At 36.8% G+C, this 11,781-nt stretch overlaps 1 pseudogene; it reads left to right on the plus strand.

Moving 5' to 3' along the window:
* Nucleotides 1-1,340: 1,340 nt before the first annotated feature.
* On the plus strand, nucleotides 1,341-2,537 carry LOC107138990 (annotated as a pseudogene).
* The last annotated feature ends 9,244 nt before the right edge of the window (nucleotides 2,538-11,781 follow it).

Here is an 11,781-nt window from a genome sequence, read left to right on the forward strand (position 1 = left end):
AGATTGTTAATTATATTCACCCTGCTGTGCCATAGAATACAAGAACCTATTTCCCCTAACTGTAACCTTTTTTTTTTTTTGGTACTGGGGACTGAACTCAGGGGCGCTTTACTGCTAAGCCACATCCCCAGCCCTTTTTAAATATTTTATTTAGAGACAGGGTCCTGCTGAATTGCTTAGGACCTCACTAAATTGCTCTGAACTCACCATCCTCCTGCCTCAGCCTCCTGAGCCACTGGGATTACAGGCGTGTACCACCTGCCCCATATCTATACCTTTTGATCAACTTTTCCCCATCCTTCCCCAGTCTCTAGCAATCACTCTTCTACTGTAAACTTCAATGAGATCAACTTTTTTAGATTTCTCATAAATAAGATCATGCAGTATGTGCCTTTCTGTGCCTGATTTATTTCACTTAACACAATGCCCTCCAGGTCCATCATGTTGTCACTAAGACAGGATTTCATACTCTTCTGTGAATGAATAGTTTTCTATTGAAAAACACTATGGAGGTTCCTGCCTCTACAAAGCTGTCTATGAAAACATTTTATAAATTATAAAGATCTCAAAATTGAGATTATTGCTATGATTGTAATAATGCAATATCAAGAAAATAAGATTAAGTTCTTCAGATATACTGTTTGTATTCAGATTCTACTTTGTATTTTTAATTTATAGACTAAGAACACAAAATTAAATTAATTGCTTTCCATTTCATTTCACACTATCAGCACCCTTGCAATAGATGCTGCTTTCTTTATCCTTCCTTCCAACCTACTGGAGATTGAACCCAGGGGTGCTCTACCACTGAGCTCTAGCTCTAGCTCAGCCCTTCATATTTTTTACTCTGAGTCAGGGTCTCAGTAAGTTTCTCAGGCTGACCTTGAACTTTTGGTCTTTTTGCTTCAGTCTCCCAAGTCTCTGGGATTCAAAGTATGTGCCACTTAGCCCAGCTCCAACATTTGTGTATTCATGTCTTTGCAGTCTATCATTTCTATGTTTATTTAGACCACATATACAAAAATGTATAGTCTTGATGTGCTACCTAGGGAGGGGTCTATATGGTATTGTTGTTGTTGTTGTTTTTCCCCTTTGATACTAGGGATTGAACTCAGGGGCACTCAACCACTGAGCCACATCCTCAGCCCTATTTTTTTGTATTTTATTTAGAGACAGGGTCTTGTTAAGTTGCTTAGGGTCTCACTAAGTTGCTGAGGCTGGCTTTGAACTCACAATCCTCCTACGTAAGTCTCACAAGCCACTGGGCTTACAGGCCTACACCACTGCTCCAGCTGTTGTTGTTCTTGATTCCTATCATAAATTAAAGGCAAAGTGTCACAATGTCCAGAGCCCTTGATGTCCTGCAAATGAAGGAAGAGGATGTCCTCAAATTTCTGCACCAGGAACCCACTTAAGTGGCAGCAACCCTGATTTGCAGATGGAACAATGTATCTACAAAAGGGAAGGAGATGGCATCTACATCACAGATCTAAAGTGGACCTGGGAGAAGCTTCTGGTGCCAGTGTTGCCAGGAAAATTCTGCTGATATCAGTGTCATGTCCTCCAGAAACACTGACCAACAGGCTGTGATGAAGTTTGCTGCTGCCACAGAGGCACTCCTATCTCTGGACGCTTCAGTCTTGAAACCTTCACTAAGCAGATCCAGGCAGCCTCCTGGGAGCCATGTCTTCTGACCACCAGCCTCTCACAGAAGTGGCTTTTGTAAACCTGCCTACGACTGCTCTGGGTAACACAGATTCTCCTTTGTGCTATGAGGACATTGCCATTCCATGCAACAACAAAATAGTTCACTCTGTGGGTCTGATGTGGTGGATGCTGGCCTAAGAAGTTCTGTGCATGCCTGGCATCATTTCCCGCAAATACCCGTGGTTGACTATGCCTGATCTCTACTTTCACAGAGATTCTGAAAGATCGAACAGGAAAAGCAGGCAGCCACTAAAAAAGCTGTGACCAAGGAGGGATTTCTGGGTATATGAAATGTTCTAGCTCCAGTGTTCACTGATACTCAATCTGAAGTCAGAGACAGCTCTAAAGGCATTCAAGGTGCCCTCTGTGCCTAACCAGCAGTTCCCTACTGAAACCTGGAGTAACTAGTCAAGCACCGAAGATTGGTCTGCAGCTCCCATTGCTCAAGCCACTGAGCCAGTAGGAACAACCACAGAATGGTCTTGGGCTGTTTTTCTGGAAACACTTAAGCAAAATGGCAATAAAGTTACAGAAATAAGCACCAGTTTCTGAAAAAAAAAAAAAAACTGTAGAGTTGTGGGCCAGGGTTATAGCTTAGTGATAGAGTGCTTACCTGGCTCTTGTGAGGTACTGGGTTTGATCCTCAGCACAACATAAAAATAAATAAGTAAAAATAAAGGTATTGTGTCCATCTACAACTGAAAATATTTTTTTAAAAGTAAAGTTGTATTCTATGTGTTTACATTTTATCACACTGATAGGTATTCTTTTATACATCTCATATCATTATCATGATATTTTAAGAGTCATCCAGATATACATTAATCTGGAAAATTATTTCTGCATATAACTTTTGTGTCTATCTCTCATTTTATTCCCCTCCTCTTCTGATGAACATGTAGCCTTTCAGACACTGCTGTGAAAATACTCTTACAAAAATGCACAAGAAATCAAATTGCTACATCATATACAAAGTATAGGTATAGTTAATTTATCAAGTTTTCCAGGTTGTTCCCTAGAATTGTTGCACTAGCTTATTTTCCCTTAAGTTATACAGGTTTCTTATGTCTTAACTTCCTTACTCCTACTTAATATGATTAAGCTTTCTAATTGTTGTTTTAATTTTCATTAATACTCTAATAGCAAAAGTGTGTAACTCTTCATTTGCATAGCAGCTGTTTGTGTGTTCCTGTTTTTAATTTCAGCAATAGAATAAAAACTTCATGGCACCTTCTTTCCTTTTCCTGATCAGTTTTATCAGAAATTTAATCAATCTTTTAAAAGAAAAATCATAGAACCTAATTATAATAATGTATTATTTTACATAGAGTTTATTTATATCACATTTTAACAAAATAGTTGTGAGGTTTTATAATATGTCCTATAAAATCAATTTTTTAAAATACTGGGTCCAACATCTAAGAGTAAGAATATTTTTTAGTGGCTTGCTTCAATTAGCTTGTCTTGCCACTAGATGGAGAATGATGACAATTTGTGGGTTTGTGGCTAACCTAGTCTTTCAAAACACCTGTTCAAGTACAATATGTATGTTAAGGATTTTTGTCTTAATCTGGTAAAAGGTATTCTAGTTTCAAAAGTGATTTTAGAACAAGTTCCTTTTTTTCTAAATCACTAAATAGTAGTGAAACAAGGCTTTTCTTATGTATCTCTTCTAAATCTCCCTATACTTTTTTGGGAAGAAAATGCAAGATGATTAACCCCAGAAATTATCATCGTCATCTCACCATTTCTGACAGGGTGCTGTATATTGTACCTGCTAGAAGAAATGGATCTTGGAGGTGTTATACGCCCAGTGTGAAGTTTTCCAGAGAGTTCATCTGGTCTCATTAAATCAGGGAAGAATAGTTATTCCATGGTAGCTCTGAATGTTTAGACCTTTTGGACTTCCCGGAGTCATAGAGCTCTTCCTTACAGAACTTCCTTCTTCCTACGGTCTTTCTATGAATATCTAGACATTTATAGCCTGGGTCTCACCACAAGTAAATCCAAATGCATAAAATTATACTGATAGATATTCAAATACTTATTTGCAAGTCTACAATTTCCATATAAATCCAACTGACTGTATCATAATTGAGTTATATAATCTTGCTTTTAAATTAAGACCTACAGAATTCAACCAAGTTTAATTATGGAGTCCATAAAGAGAAAAAAACTTCCTTGATATGTACATGAAAGAGCTAAAGAAGTTTGTTACAGGGCTATAAACACTGGTGTCACTAGATCTTAGAGTTATCTTTTTCACTAGTAACAATTACACATGACCCAACAAAACAACCATGTTAATTTCCCACCCTATGAGATTATTTATAAATGTATTTGTTATGGTTTGAATGTGAGGCGTCCCCCAAAAGCTGAAGTGTGAGACAACACAATAAGGTTTAGAGGAGAAGTGACTGGGTTATTAGAGACTTATCCCAATCAGTGAATTAATATCCTGATGGGATTAACTGAGTGGCAATTGAAGGCTGGTAGGGTGTGGCTGAGGACACAAGTCACTGTGGGCTTGCTTTTGGGGTATATATTTTCTATCTGGACAGTGGAGTCTCTCTATACTGCTTTTCTCTACCACTGCTCTTCTGCTATAACATTCTGTGTCACCTTGCACCCTGAGGAATGGAGCTGGTCTTCTATGGACTGAGACCTCTGAAACTGTGAGCCCTCAAATAAACTTTCCTCCTCTACAATTGTTCTGGTCAGGACTTTTATTCACAGCAGTGAAAAAGCTGACTAGAACAGTATTGCTGAGAAATATTAGGAAAAACAGTAGGCTAAAGACTTAATTATAATTCACCTGTTGTGAGAATTACAATGTTCAAACTTACTAGCAAAAGAAACTCAAAGTTTTTAAATAATGCATCAGTTTATAGTTTAAAAGTACTAACAAATATATAATCATGACTGACCATATGGAACAAGATTGACTGGGAGGAGCATAAAATCATATTACGTTTTTAAAAAGAGGAAAATTATGCAATCATCAAAAACTTGAAAAGTATTCATATTATTTGACTAAGGAATTTATAATACAATAAATACCTAAATACATATTTAGGGTAGAGAAAAAATGTGCAAGGAACCTAAAAATCTAAAATTCAAAAATGTCTAAATAAATTGTAATACATTATGCTGTTTTAATTACAATCGACTTATTGTTTCTGTGTCTTGGATGTTGGAGAGTAAAAAATTACATTTCCCAGGTGCCTTCACAGGGTTGCAGACAGTTTGGGTTTCCACTAATCAGACACAGGGGATCTGTGTTCATGGGACCTTCAACAGTGAACCTTTTCAGCACAGCAAACTCAAGGTGGCAATCTGCTGCTTTGTTCAGCTTGCCACTGTCTTTCAAGTTTGATGGTTTCCTGTGGCAGTGATGACTCAGGATCAAAAAACTGGCAGTGTGATTCTGGCTGTGGAAATTCTTCCCAAAAGCTCACTTAAGTACAATTTCATAGAATTTGTAAGACATCTAATACCCAGTAATAGATTCCTGTTTATGTCTCCTCTAGGGTGGTGTGCAAAAGAACCATATCCAATAGAGTATCTATATGATAGAATATGGCACATCCATTTGAAAATCACACTATCAAATAACACTCAATGGTACAGGAGTAAATTCTGCAACTTTTTACTGACTCAGATTTATTTACGGACTTAAAATTTGTCAATCACTATTTTCTTAAAGGACCTCTGCATCTTTTAGAGCAAACAAACACATGTGAGTAGATCATTAATCTGAGTCATCTGCTTGCTGTCCTTATACTTTACAAAAGAGAAAAGGAAGAGTAGAGGTTTCTTTCCCCTCTGCTCCAAAATACACCACTTTCCTTAGCAGGTAGAAGCAGCACAATTGATTGATTTCAGTTGCAAATGATTTCAGTTTTCCATTACCCAAAACTGCCACTTTTCATTTGAAAACACTTTTGTAAGCCAGAGAATATTTCAGTATTTTCTTCGTGTATTTGTGGAACCTTTGATGTAAAGAATATGGAATGTGTATCAAAGGTAAGGTCAGTCATTCAGAGGAAGGATTGGAAAACATTTTCTAAAATTTTTTTTTTATTTTTCTTCAATATTTTGGAATATTACATAAGTGTGTTTTGTGCTCAGGAGAAGTGGAAATGCTAATCTGAAGTCCTGTTTAGTCCTCTCAGGAAACCACCTTTACTTGAGTCCTTTGAAGTGTCTGGGGAGCAGTTTGGTATGGAAACTAAGGGAGGATTTGAGATCAAATAGTTCTGGGTTCTTGACTGAAAACTTTCATTTTTAAAGATGAAGACTTCTTTAAAAATGGGAATTATAATTGTACTTTCTCCTGGGTGATTATGAAGATGCAGTAGAAATAATACATTTAAATTCTGGTATATAAAAGTATAAGACCCTAGCTGTATGTAAGTGGTGAAGAAATTGAACCTCCTTCTAATTCTGACTTTCCTTCTATAATCCTTATCTCTGTTAATGACATCTTTTAGATTCTTGATGAGAGCAGAAATTATTTCCTTTCTCTGAACTAGATAAACTTGGTTCTTTTAAAATAAGCAATGAGGAGAAAATTTCAGAACAGCATTAATAGTAGTACTTACTATTCAGGAATTCAATAAGTAGACCTATGGAAATTAAAAAATGAAATGATTATTAATGATATAATTAATTATTAATTATATAATAAAATTTTAATGAAATAAAAAATAAAATAAAATATTAATGATAAAATAAAAATTTTGGCCTCAAAGAAGATAATTTAGCATTTAGAATGCTTCTTCCTTTTGAAGCAGCTCGTCATGTTTCAAGAATCTGATCACTTTTTATCCCCCCCATTTTTGATCTAAAAATGGGACAGTTTCAGGAGGCTGAGGCAGAAGGATCACAAGTTTGCGGCCAGCCTCAGCAAAATAGTGAAGTCCTGTCTTGAAATATAAAACAAAAGGGATTGGGATTGAAGCTCAGTGGTAAAGTGCCTCTATATCTGATCTCCAATACAATAATAATAATAATAATGAAATAATAATAAATGGAGCTATATTATAATGCTAAGTATAAAAATAATAATTAGTATTATTACAGCTATCATTTTTTGAGAACTTACTGCTCTGTCTTGATAACACATATGCTTTATTTGCTAAATCTGCATAGTAATCCTAAGGAAGAGGCTCTGATTCCCACGTAGCCTTACAGATGAGGACACAGGTAAAAAGAGGTTAACTCATTGATTCAGCCAACTAAACAGCTTTTAAGTGGCAGAGTCTGTCTTTGAACAGAAAGCCTAATTTCAAAGTTCTTAAGGAGAGAAAAATCTTTCAGAGTTGAGCTGTCCACAAACCTAATAGCAAGTTGTTCTAATAATTTTACAGAGATTGATAGAAGTATCACTCAAAATGCAAATCCAATTAAGTTATTCCCTTGAATCATTTAAGATGCTTGTTAAAATGACTGATTCCCAGACCCAGAACATCTGAATCCGATCCCCAGGAATGGGCATTTTCAAAACAGTTTTTTCATGAATCTTTTTTTTTTTTTTTATTTTTAATTTTTTATTGTGGGTTGTTCAAAACATTACAAATTTCTTGACATATCATATTCCACACTTTGATTCAAGTGGGTTATGAACTCCCACCTTCACCCCATACACAGATTGCAGAATCACATCAGTTACACATCCATTGATTTACATATTGCCATACTAGTGTCTGTTATGCTCCACTGCCTTTCCCATCCTCCACCCTCCCCCCTCCCCACCTCTCATCCCTGTNTAAAGCTGAGTAATATTCCATTGAGTATATATACCACATTTTCTTTATCCATTCATCTATTGAGGAATACCTAGGTTGGTTCCATAGTCTAGCTATTGTGAATTGAGCTTCTATAAACATTATAGTTTGAGAACTTTTGATCAAGAGGATCAATTATAAACTAACTTATTTTGGCATAAAAACAACAAGGCCTTGCTCAGTGCCTGCCATGTAACAAATGTTCAACAAATGCTCCTAGTGGGGGAAAAATGAGGGGGCAGGAAGGGAAGGAAGTGAAGATGGTTAGTTAAGCTACTAAAATTGTGGATGAAATTAAGTCTTAAGAAGAAGGCAAGGATGGGGCTGGGGATGTGGCTCAAGCGGTAGCGCGCTCGCCTTGCATGCATACGCCCCGGGTTCAATCCTCAGCACCACATACAAAGAAAGATGTTGTGTCCGCCGAAAACTAAAAAAAATAAATATTAAAAAATTCTTTAAAAAAAAAAAAAAAGAAGGCAAGAAGGGCAGACTAGATCTTCTACAGAAATATTAATTTCATACTTCAGTCGACTCTGTTTTTCTTTCTCCAAAAAGTTAGGTAGCCCTTGGAAAACAAAAGCAATCATTAACTAAATGTAAATGTAACTAGTCAGCTTTTAAATGCCTTTTCCTCTTTCCCTCTTTTTATTGCCTCTTTCTTCACTTGCACTGGCATGTGAACTGGTTGTTCTGGTCAAATGAGTCAGTTTAGATAGGAGTGTTAACTTGCAGGAACACACTTGCAATGAAGTCCTTTAGAGGCATGTAGAGTCACAGGTACAAATATATGTGTCTGTGTGTGTGTGTGTGTTTCTCTTCTCTTCTCTTCTCTTCCCTTCTCTTCTCTTCTCTTCCCTCCTCCTCCTTCTCCTCCTCCCCTTCCTCCTCCTTCTTCTTCTCTCTTTCTTTTGTCCCAGCTATCCCACTCCTTGGTTTATACCCAAAGGACTTAAAATCATCATACTATAGTGATGCAGCCACATCAATGTTTATAGAAGCTCAATTCACAATAGCTAGACTATGGAACCAACCTAGGTATTCCTCAATAGATGAATGGATAAAGAAAATGTGGTATATATACTCAATGGAATATTACTCAGCTTTAAAGAAGAGTAAAATTACGGCATTTGCCAGCAAATGGTTGGAATTGGAGAATATCATGCTAAACGAAATAATCCAATCCCATAACACCAAAGACTGAATGTTTTCTCTAATATGCAGATGCTAATTCACAATAAGGCCAGGGGCACTAGGGTAGAGGGAAGTGATGGGAAGGAAAGGGATGGGATGTGGGGATAGGAAAGATAGTAGAATAAAACAGACATTATTACTCTATGTTATATATGTGACTGCATGACCAATATGATTCTGCAATAAGTACACTCAGAAAAATGAGAAATTATATCCCATATATGTATGATATATCAAAGTATATAAATGCATTCTACTGTCACGTATAACTAATTAAAATGAAGAAAAAAGGAAAGATATGCGTACATAATACTGTACTCCTTAAACATATGCAATAAAAGGAAAGCTATGACACAACAGAATAAAAAAAGTTGTGCTGTAATTATATACAATGAATTAAAATGCATTCTGCTGTCATATATACATAATTAGAATAAATAAATAAATAAAACCAAACCAAACAAAAATGACCACCTATGAAGTTATCAAATTAATCAGAAATACATGGATGTATGGGCATATTAAACTCATGTTCAGAAAAGCTAGGCCCATGAGTTTATCCAACACACCAGACAACTGAATGAAGCAAACCCTTGACTCAGAGCCCATAAAAGAAGGACCCCCCCACACACCAGACTATTCATGGTGGTGCCCTGACTGCATCACCTGGTCCCTCATCATGAACCTTGCCCAGAAATATTGCAACAGTGACTAACCTCCAAATCGCTGTCCTTGGGTTTTAGCAGAGTGCTATTTCTCCTGCCTGTGATGAACACATACAGCCTTCTCTAAGTTGACATCTCAAGCTGAGAGTGTGAAACTGTTATCCTTCTGGACTTTGGCCTAGAATAAGTTCCTGTGCTTTGACAATTTTGCATGCCAAACAAGTTCTTGGGCTGGTTCATAATCTTACTTGATTACCTACAGTGACTCTTTGCATTTTTATCTGTTTTTTGCCTTTGCTCTCAGTTAGCCTCCTGAACCCCTATGGCTGCCTAAACCTTTTCTTAGCCTTTCTTTAACTTATATATATAGAATTGTGTGAAGTGTGATGTGTTACTTGAGTATTATAGATGTTAGTAATTAATAAAAGGATATATGTTTGCCTGGCTTTTGACTTTCATCAGTGAACTGCCACTGATTAAAGTGGTGTAGTCTGTGAATTTATTGTTATTCAATAAATTCTGACACTGTGGAAAGACACAAACATGTTTTGGTATATGTTAATGACATAGCTCGCTCATGACAATTCACAGCCCTTTTAGTTTTTATTTTGAGACTGGGTCTCGCTAAGTTTCCCAGGCTGACCTAAGTAGAATTGAATTATTCATGAAAATTTATTTCTTCATGATATTTAATTATATCATTCTTGAAATTCTGCTATAATTTGAATGTTTATATTCTTCCAATATTCATATGTAGAAATTTCAACCCTCAAGACAATGATATTAAAAGGTAGGGCCTTTCAGAGGTGATTAGATGATAGGGTAGAGACCCCAAGAATATGATTAGTGACTTATAAAAGAGGCTCTAGGTAGCTTGTTTGCCCCTTCTGACATGTTAACATATAGCTGGAATATTTTTTCTATGAGAAAGTGGGCCTTTATCAGACAAAATATGGTAATATCTTCATTTTGAACTTCCCAATCTCCAAGACTGATAGAAATAAGTGTCTATTGTTTATAAGTTATGTAGTCAATGGTATGTTGTTTTAGCAGTCTGAAAAAAGTAAGATACACTCACATACAAATGTATTTCTTATGGTAGCATTCCTTCTTGAAATGGCTCATGAGACATTCAATGGATCTATCTTTAAAATGAAGGTTAGCCAGGGGTGGTAGTGCATGCCTGCAATCCCAGTGGCCCAGGAAGCTGAGGCAGGAGGATCACAGACAGGATCAAAGCTAGCCTCAGTAAGTTATTTATTTATTTATTTATTTTTGGTGAAAACATGGGTAAATCTAGAATAGTTTATTTACTTTAAAGTTGGGAGTTAAAGTCCGGCACCTCAGTAATTTAGCAAAGCCCCAAGCAATTTAGCAATCCCGTCTCAAAATTTAAAAAAAGGGCTGGGAATATGGCTCAGTGGTTAAGTGTTCCTGAGTTCATGCCCTAGTATCAAATAAATTTAAAACATAATAAAACAAAATAAAACAAAAGTTAAATGAGACAATAGAGAAAACACTTTCATAGGGTTTAGTAGTTAATAAAGACTCAGTACAGCATCATGGTTCATACCCATTTATTATGGTTGATGTGAGGTATCCTCTAAAATCTCATGTGTGAAACAATGCAAGAAGAAAGTGGGAGTAAAATTGAGGCTAAGAAAGTTGCAGTTGTTAAAAAAGACATTCACAACACTAAAGAAATGCTAAAGACTTTGCTCAGAGACAACAAGAATAATGGCTCCAAGGCATCTCAGGAATTGGCGAGATCACACCCATCTCAGGCTCAAGGAAGTAAAAGTAAAACTTCCTTTGGGAAGAGACCAGTGGGGAGCCCTGCTTGCCTAGAAGAGAGCCTCAGAAGTTTTTTAAACAATCTCAGCCACCTAGGCACTCAAAGGCTTCTACAGCCAGGGTTCTGGAGGATTGGCTGCAGCTGGAATTAGTGACAGACTTTGGCGTGAACCACGTGAACCAAGTGGTGCTGGTTCTGCAGGAATGCAGGGTGCTTGAGTTAAGAGGTAAAAAGGAAGAACTGGGAGGCCAGGTAAAGTGCAGCAAGGTCTGAGTCCCTACTGGCTTCCCCTGAGCACGCAATGTGTGAAGATGTGAGGTGGAAGCCAAAGTTGTAGTAGAAACTCCCAAGATTAAGAAATGCAGTACCATGGAATGTCTCTGGAGGAAAGCTGTAGGAATTGAGCACAGACAAGCCAAGAGAGAGGTCATGTGGACTGCAACCAGCAAACCCAGGAGGTACATAGTACATAAGCCCTTTGCAGAGAACCTGGAACTACAGGAATTATTTGCCCAGCTGGATTTTGGTCTTGCTTTGGTCCCATCCCTTCTTTCTATGCCCCTATTTTTCTTAATAGAAATATTTGCTCTGTACCTTTATATATTAGGTACTTGTGAATTGCTTTTGATTTTTA

This window comes from Marmota marmota, unplaced genomic scaffold (assembly GCF_001458135.2).
Source record: "Marmota marmota marmota unplaced genomic scaffold, marMar, whole genome shotgun sequence".
Lineage (NCBI taxonomy): Eukaryota > Metazoa > Chordata > Mammalia > Rodentia > Sciuridae > Marmota > Marmota marmota.